The sequence below is a fragment of the Mya arenaria genome, chromosome 4 (genome assembly GCF_026914265.1).
Source record: "Mya arenaria isolate MELC-2E11 chromosome 4, ASM2691426v1".
Taxonomy (NCBI): Eukaryota; Metazoa; Mollusca; class Bivalvia; order Myida; family Myidae; genus Mya; species Mya arenaria.
The window spans coordinates 26,288,465-26,297,294 of NC_069125.1; positions in this window are offsets into that span (position 1 = coordinate 26,288,465).

The window sequence follows — 8,830 nt, forward strand, 5'->3', positions numbered from 1 at the left end:
CATATGGATTTGTTTGGTCTTATGAATGATAGTCATTCTGAAATGCCGTCCAGGCTTTTTTTTAAAGATGGTTAGCTGGTTCCAGGCTAACCATCATTATAAAAAAGCCTGGACGGCATTTTAGAATGACTATTATGAATGATTGCTTTTAATTGATGAATTGATATTTTTCACACATTTTACCAACAAACGAGCATGAAGGTAAGTTCAAAGAAAGTGACAAAATGAGTAAAAAAAACAAAATTAAAACACGGAAAACATCCCATATTCCTTTCAAATTTCAAAGTCGATACGTCGTTAAACTTTAAACAACTTTTAACAACTTACGCGTCCATAGTGGATTTTAGTGTTTATTTTTAGTGTTTTGACCTATTTTCCAAATCTTGTGTATTTTTACGCCGAAATAAAACTGACGATATGGGGTTTACAGCAGACAATGCGAATGTCCGTCGGACAGTCGGACATGTCCGGTATATTTCAATTTTGACCGACGAAACTTTTGTGTTCTTCGGTCACAATGTCCGGTGAAAAAGTCAGCACCGTTTAATTTTCGGAAAATTTACTTTCAGTTTCTAAATAAATGTTCAGATATCATGATTATTCAGCGTGTTAATCCGTGTTTCACTATTTGTAAACCCCGTTTCAACATGTTTCCGTAAAAGCCGATAAAACGCGTAAGGTTCCGATTTCAGCTGGTACTCTAATACTTTTATTTTACGGAAATGTTCGGAAATTACAAAATTCCGTTATGTAGTGGTTCCCGGCAATCGTGTTAATTTAAATATGATGATTAATATACCGAGCTGACTTTCTTTCCGCTCTGTTTAACATTGCCAATAACAAGAACTCTACTTTCGTTTTTGCATAAATGTTGTGCCTGAGTTTGACTTGTAGTACAATTCGTAACATTTTATAACCCTATTGTATCTTTAATTTAAAGATGAATTAAGAGTAAGATCTAGCTGTTTCATGGGTAGACGAACCAGATATGAGTTTTTATTGGGGAGGCAAGGGAAGAAAAAAATTATGACATTTATAAGATTTTTTTTACATTATGTTTGGCTTTTTTTTGTAATTTATTATAGTACTGTAGGACAAATCTAACCAAAAGGATCTAAACCTGTTATAATGGGGAATTACAAAACTTATTTAAAAAAGAGGCTTATTAAATCAAGGTTTAGGCTGATGTTACTGAATACTGTTTGTAACATTGCGACAGGTAAAAATTTGGTGCGACAGGTAAACTTTCAGTGTTTACCTGTCGCAATGTCCTGTGAAGAAGGAAAAGTTTTCGCGTTGTCTGTTACAGGTGGTTATATACTAGAGTGCTTTAATCACGTGACCATGGTATGTCACATGATCGCTTTATACAGCCGATTGTTGACACGTCTCTATCAAAATTATATGCATCTCCAAACGGAAAAAAGCTCATCGACTGGAAAATCTTCTTTATCGTCTGGAAAATATTGTGTGTCATAAATTGCAAACGTTTTAAATGTGATGAAAAAATAAATTTTTGTAACGCATGTTCTCAAAAGCGCGGGAAAACAGGTGCCCGTATAGTTGTTTATTTCCTGTTTTGATGAAACCGAAAGTAGACTGCATATCCTCCTGGTTAGCACTTCATTTAAAGCCTGGGAAAATATCTGGTGGTTTTATTTTTTCAAGAAAATGCAGAAAAAAAACAACCATGTCAAGTAAAAAAATACGTCTTGGCAGTCAAAATAGGTACATTTTCCCCCCGACGTTAAAAACGACTAAAATAGCCCCAGATATGCTATAGAATGCACAAAAATTTCTGGGGGGGCATGCCCCCGGACCCCCCTAGTGTGCGTTGACATTACGATGAGTGTCCCGGAATCGACCCAAGAAATTATCACATGTATGCCTAAACATTGGTCAAATTCTTTAACTTCGGTATGAATATCAAATAAAGAAGATTGGTTGCCATGGGAGCATGCAGAATAACTTTCTCACAAAGGTTTTTGTTGCTTCATAGTATTGTATAAATGAGTATTCTTGATCTGAACACTAAAGCTAGAAAAAACAAATGAATGACCATTGACATATTTGCTTGTTTCTCTCCAATAAACAGCTGTTTTTCAATTATATTGTAGCACACGCCATATAACAAATGTTGTCCAAAATAAACAATAACATAACTTTTCATTTAATTGCGTTCAATATCAATGTGAATCTTCATTTTACCCAAAAATTCATCAATTGATGGGTTTTATTGATGAACACAAATGTGTTTTTATGAAAAACTATAGCATATATATGCAAAATAAAAGTATAATTTTTAGACAAGAAATTGTCTCCATGGTTACCGTGGAATCAATTTCAATTACTGATAGCTTAATTAAAACTTTAACATTTCAATATCACTGTCTGAAAGTTTGAATCCTGTAGAACAAGTATTATTTAAATTGTATTCTTTTTAAGTCAATGGGTGATATATTTAACATTTACTTAAAACAACTCAGCAGTGAGAACTGAACTACACTTAAAACATTGCAGCATGGTAAGGGTTAATAAGCATTTTTTAAAACATATTGATTCATCAAACAAAATACACCTAAATGTGTTGAACTTCAAATAAAATTCTTCACAATTTTTCAAAATATCTATATTCAGCAGAAATACAAAAGTATACATAGTTTCAAATGCTTTCAAATTACAAATAGAATAACATAGAATAATAATTATATCAAGCCTAGATGAAACATTTTTAAACAGTGAATAAACAACATTATGGCCGGAAGAGTAAAAAGGGTCTTATCACTTAGTGCTAAATGCTTTTAAAATGTGTTGATAAAATGTTACAAACGTAACTCAGTGTGACATAAGATTTTATTAACGTTTTTTTCTCAGATTAAAAAGAAAAAGTTTTAATTTCACTGCTACTGAAATAAGTGTTCTTGTGGAACAGTATGAAAAGAATAAAGAAACATTAAAGGTAGTGAAGAAGCCAGAAAAAAAGACTTGAAGTTTGGCAACAAATTGCCAAAGAAGTAAGTAATGTTGGTGTTACAATAAGGACAGCATCACAGATAAAAAACAAATGGGATAATTTGCAAAGAGAGGTAAAGAAAGATGAGGTTGTTAGGAAAAGGTCGATTGCTGCAACAGGAGGTGGACCCCCAGAAAAAAAAATGTGGAGAACTGCACAACAAAGTTGTCGAGTTATGTAAAGATCAGGCTGCTTTCAGTGGGATTCCTGGTGGAGACAGTCATTGATCTTGGTATGAACACAATTTCTGATATATATTATTATTATTAATGAGTTTATTTCTGCTAAATTGTATTGCTCTGTAGTTTAAAAAAGCAATACGCTTGCTCAATTTTTACCTGTTAAAATGCAAAAAACAGAGTACCGAATAAATCGTCTGCATTTAATAAGTGAATAAAATAAATGAGTCTAAAAATAGAAACGCTACTGCTGTACACAATCTATCTAAAATACCAAGGCGTGGAATCCCAACAAGGCGTGGAATCCCAACTTCATAAATGTTCATCGAAGACATCGTTGATTTAATAACTGTGCTATAACAAAATTAGTCTTACCTATTTAAAGTCGCTGATCTTTTCCGATGTAGTTGAGATATTCTAGCATGGTTTAAACATCCGTGATAGTATTATGATCTAATCCATTTTTATCGTCGGACATGTTTTCACCTATGAAGTCGACCAAACTTTCCTTTCAATGTCAAGGTCAACAAACTTTGGGCGATACTATTTCCCGGTTCCGGTCTCATGCGGTCTCTGTTTTCCAAATTTTATAGTAGCTATCGGGCGTGATAAAAAAAGGTGCTAATGACCGCAGGGGTAATAGGATTACAAAAGATTACAGTTGATTAAAACATTACATATTTGATGAAAATGATGTCACCATTTATTTCATATTTTATATCAATAAAACATATAATAAATTAAGGCAAAGATTAAAACATAAAATATGCACATGTACTAAAATTAATGTCATGAATCCCAAACACATTGTGTGTTTTTTTCATATTAAATTCAGTTATAAGTATACTATTGATAATAGTAATACAAAAAGAAACAATGCTTGACAACATGTAAATCAAATTTGTAACTTTACTCAGTACTTAAGGAATTAATTCTATTATTTTTCTTTTGTTTAACTATTGATTTTGTTGCAGCAGATGCACTTCCACGACCAGTTGCCTTATGTATTTCTGCCAACTGATCGTCTAATTTTAAATTTTATGCCGACGCATTTCATGTGGAATCTTTTCTTGCATGTACTATTTTCGCAAATAACTAAACTATCGACGAATTCTGGCATTTCACATAAACAGAATGTTTTTAATTTGAAAGTCATAGGGATCGCGACTTTTCATTTTCTTTATGAAACGGATTTTTTTTTATTTTCTAGACAGATGTTCCCTCATTTCACTTACAACGAAATTGACATTTGTATAAATTACATAGCCATTCTTAAAACAAAAATCCACAGCTTAGCAGTTGCAAAGACACATCAGGCATGTACATTTGGTTGTTATAGAAGTCCTGGAACTTTTATAAGCTGAGATTTGTTACATTTTGATAAAGTAGGAGCATCGTAGTTCCACCGATCATGACGACTTTAAATAAAGATTCTTGTATCTTGTAAGTTATATTTTTATTTGTAAAATAGCCTGCCGAATATTTCAAAAGTTTATTTATTATCATTTTATTTTGTCAAGGAACTCTTCATAACAGGTTTATGACAATACACAATAATGTCATACCATGAAATGTGTAAATGCGTTATACAACGCGTGTCAGAGATTAGCGAATGTCCCTCGTTAAGGGCATGATAAACGGATTAGCCAGTTTTATTACACACTCACGGCTACTGTTCGGTTCATACCCTAAAAATATTGTTGTTTATTATAAAGGCAATTTTATAAAATAAATGATTGTTATGCAACGGCTCTAATAATCTTGATCAAAAATAATACGATGATAACATGTAACCAAATTCAAAAATAAATAAAATAATCAGCATCAGATTTCTTAAGCAGCTAGAGATTTAATTGCAAACTTCAAGTTGACAAATAAAATATATTCGGCTAAAGTTGTGTAATAATGACGAAGGTATTCAAATGTATTCAATGTTAGCGAATAGCACAAAATTATAAATGAAAAATGGAGACATAATGTGTTGATTACTTAAGAATGGCGCAACTTTAAATAAACACTCTTCATCTAGTAGCTTTAATGTCTAAGCACACGCATACTTACTATATTAGGATGTTATAACATTGCAACTATTAGCTCCAGAAAATGTTTGTGTACTTTTCCTCCATTCATTGATTTACTTGTTTACATGCTATGAACATTGTATAATGGTTTACCCAATAAACATACAGTATCGTATCGATATGAGTCGGATAAGCAAACATGGAATTTTTCAATTGTAATCATTAATGCTTAAAAAATATAATGTCTGGAGGGGGGGGGGGGGGGGTAAACAAAAAAGGAAGAAAAAAAAAAAAATTTGACATAACATAATTTAAAAGGTGCAATTCTAAGTTACTTCATACTCTAGCCGTCCTCAATCTTTTATGCAAAAAAAGCATGAGCATTTGTACTGCCATCGCATCTTTCTCTACACCTTAAACACAAATTGCATAAACAGTGTAGACCTATAACAAATTGCATAAATTAAGACATAATGTTTATATATTTTTATACCATTTTGTTACATATAAAAACAAATAAGATTGTCAAAATCTTGTTATAAACATCAGCAACACAATCCGTTGCCTGGGGCCATAAGTTATGAACCGGGAATTATGAGACCGGATGAGACCGGATTTTACGAGGAGAGACCGGGAAATAGTATCGCCCACAAACTTTAGCTATAACGGCTTAAAATGAAATGGTCAACATTCACAACTTCATAAACACAGTCATGTTATCTCCCCTTTACATGTATTTATCCTTTCAGGAAAATTCACATTTATCAATGCGCAGTGGCCTGGATCAGCTCACGATAGCTTTATATTCAGAACATCCACACTTGGATGCCACATGGAGAGAAAACACAGGGGTTTGGAAGATGGGATTATTCTTGGAGACAGCGGGTATGTAAATGTAAAATACAATGTAGCTACATTATCATGAATTTCGACAAGATTTTATACCAGTATCAACTTATAATAATAAGCAATAACGTACAACGTTTACATCGCTAAAAGTATTATTGACCATGACAAAATGTTCTGTTTACTGATTTCAGCACAATTTAGGAGATTGTATCTGATTTAGATTACAAATGTGTTTTTAAAGGTCACGATAAAATGGCCTTTGTTTCTCTTAACTGAATACCACAATAATAGTGTTTAAGAAGTTTTAAGAAGTATAAAACATGTTTTATTTGAAGGTATTAAACGTTTTTATACACACAATGTATGATATGATTTAATGCAGACTGTGTACTTTTGGCAGGTATGCGTGTTCAAGATACTTGATGACACCATACAGAGTTGCAGACACCAACCAAAAGACAAACTTCAATAGGGGGCTCTGCAGAACAAGGGTACTCATTGAGTGTACGTTTGGACGTTGGAAGAGGAGATTTGGAATTCTCCATGGAGAGGTAAATACAAAATGTTGCATTAACATATTTCTTTCATGTACAAATGTATGTAAATGTGTATACACAGCACAACTATACATACAATAAATCACATATATCAATTCAAAAACTGGTGCCGTCATTTTTTATGAAATTCTGCTCATCTGATACTCTGTGTGACCTGTAAATAAAGCAATGTGCTATTGTATAACTTTTATAAAGTTACATTTATTCAGAAATTAACGTTTTAGACATGACCAAAGCGGTATAAATATTTTTTTTTAAAAATGGGCATAATAATGCTATCTCTGCATTTTCTACATCATGTAGCCACCTCATACATGAAAACACTAGCAGTTGTCATGAATCTTTAAGTTTTGGTGTGTTTTTTGCCATTTCCTTTGTTGCGCCATTTGTCCCGGAAGCCAACAATTTGGCATATAGTGTTGTTTAGACTGTCTATTAACACATGATCACTAAATTTCTTGTGTTAAACTGGACAGTTCTGTTACCTTTGTATATAAGTGGACCAGAAAAGCAAAATTTTGACAAGTTGAGGCATTTCAGTTTGGCTCTATGTCATTTTTTATATAAAACACTAAGCCGATGAAGTGGAAAAACCTTATTTTGCTTAGAACAAAATCTTAAAAGAGTAGGCAGGCCAGTTTTGTGGTGCTGTTCTATAGACACCATTAAAAGCTACAAGGAAAACTTTACTTGGTCAAATTATTCCAATGCATAAGGAAATAATGGCTCTTCAAAGGTTTGCGGCTTAACATTTGAGGGAAATAGCTGTTTCTGCTTTTTATGAAAATACCACAGGTGCTAATACTTGTCTCATTCATTTAGTGTTTGATATATCATTGCCAAACTTTCAGTATGTGTTGCATATAGCCTGAAGCTGAACTATAGGAGTTTTGAAGTCTGTTTCTGAAAAAATGTTGCTTAAATATTTGGCTCAAGACCACAGTTATCTGCCCCCCGTTGACCAAGATCCGGATGTGAGTACAGAAACAAAGAGTGCTTGTGTTCAAGTATCAATATTTTATTAAAATTGAATGAAAAAGAAGCAAAAAATGTTCTTTTTGCAGAGAACTTGACTGAATTTAACACTCTATTGCAGAAATTGATAGTTTTCAATGTAAATATTGGAAAAATCATAGCTTGTGGAAGTCTGAAAATAAGTTGTTTGTAGCCGATTGACTCCCTGGCGGAAGGGTCATGTATTTGAACTCAATTTTGACAGTCGGGTCAATGGTCAACATGGTGTTTTCTTGTGATTATATTTTGTGTCTTGAATTGTTCTAGAGATGCCATGTCCTTGTTTTTCAATTGGGGTGTGTATAAAGTCAAAAGCCAGGTTAGTGTCTATATGAAACATATAGTAAAAATAACTGTGGTCTCACGCCATATATAGAGGAAGCTTTTGGAGGGGTGGCCTATTTTAAATTGTTATAAATTCTTAATTTATACAGCTATCTGGTTGAAATTTGGCCAGTTGACAGTGCTTAGCCATAGAATATTGGTGTTTGAGTATGAAATGTGAAAATCTTATATTACATAATATAAATTAATAAGATATAATTTTCTTATATATTTTTGACATTTTTAAAAAAAAACTACTTTCACTTTCAATTTAATGTTTGGAAATAGTTCCAAATGATGGTAACTAATGAATGAAAGCCTCACTTTCAATTCCAAAGTATAAATGGAGGGATTTTTTTAACATAGGAAGCAGACCCAGGAGGAACTGTCTGTTGAAGACACCCCCCCCCCCCACCAAGCTGCCCACCAGAGGCCAAGCTGTACTTGGTGTTTGCCAACATGCTGTAATTTGTAAGTACTTCAAGATAATATATTAGAAAATGGTATCCAAACTGAAGTACAAAGTGAGACAGTTTGGTCATAAAAACCCATTGAGACTGTTTGTTCCATTCCTAAATGAATTTCTTTCATGTTGTCAATCATTTCTGATGTGACTTTGATAATAATATTATTTTCTAATGAAACTGCTGACTTGTATCAGTCTTTGGTCTGTATTGTGCATCTATTCACACATTTTGTTTGCTCTTTTAAGCAAACATTACAATAATTGCAAATTCTATAAGCAATTAAACAAAACTTACTGCACATAGGATGCAGAATGATGTTTTATTTAGTGTGCATATGATTTTCATCTTATGGACAAGAAAACATATACTTTAACAATCACAGCAACACAATGAGATCCCAATTTTA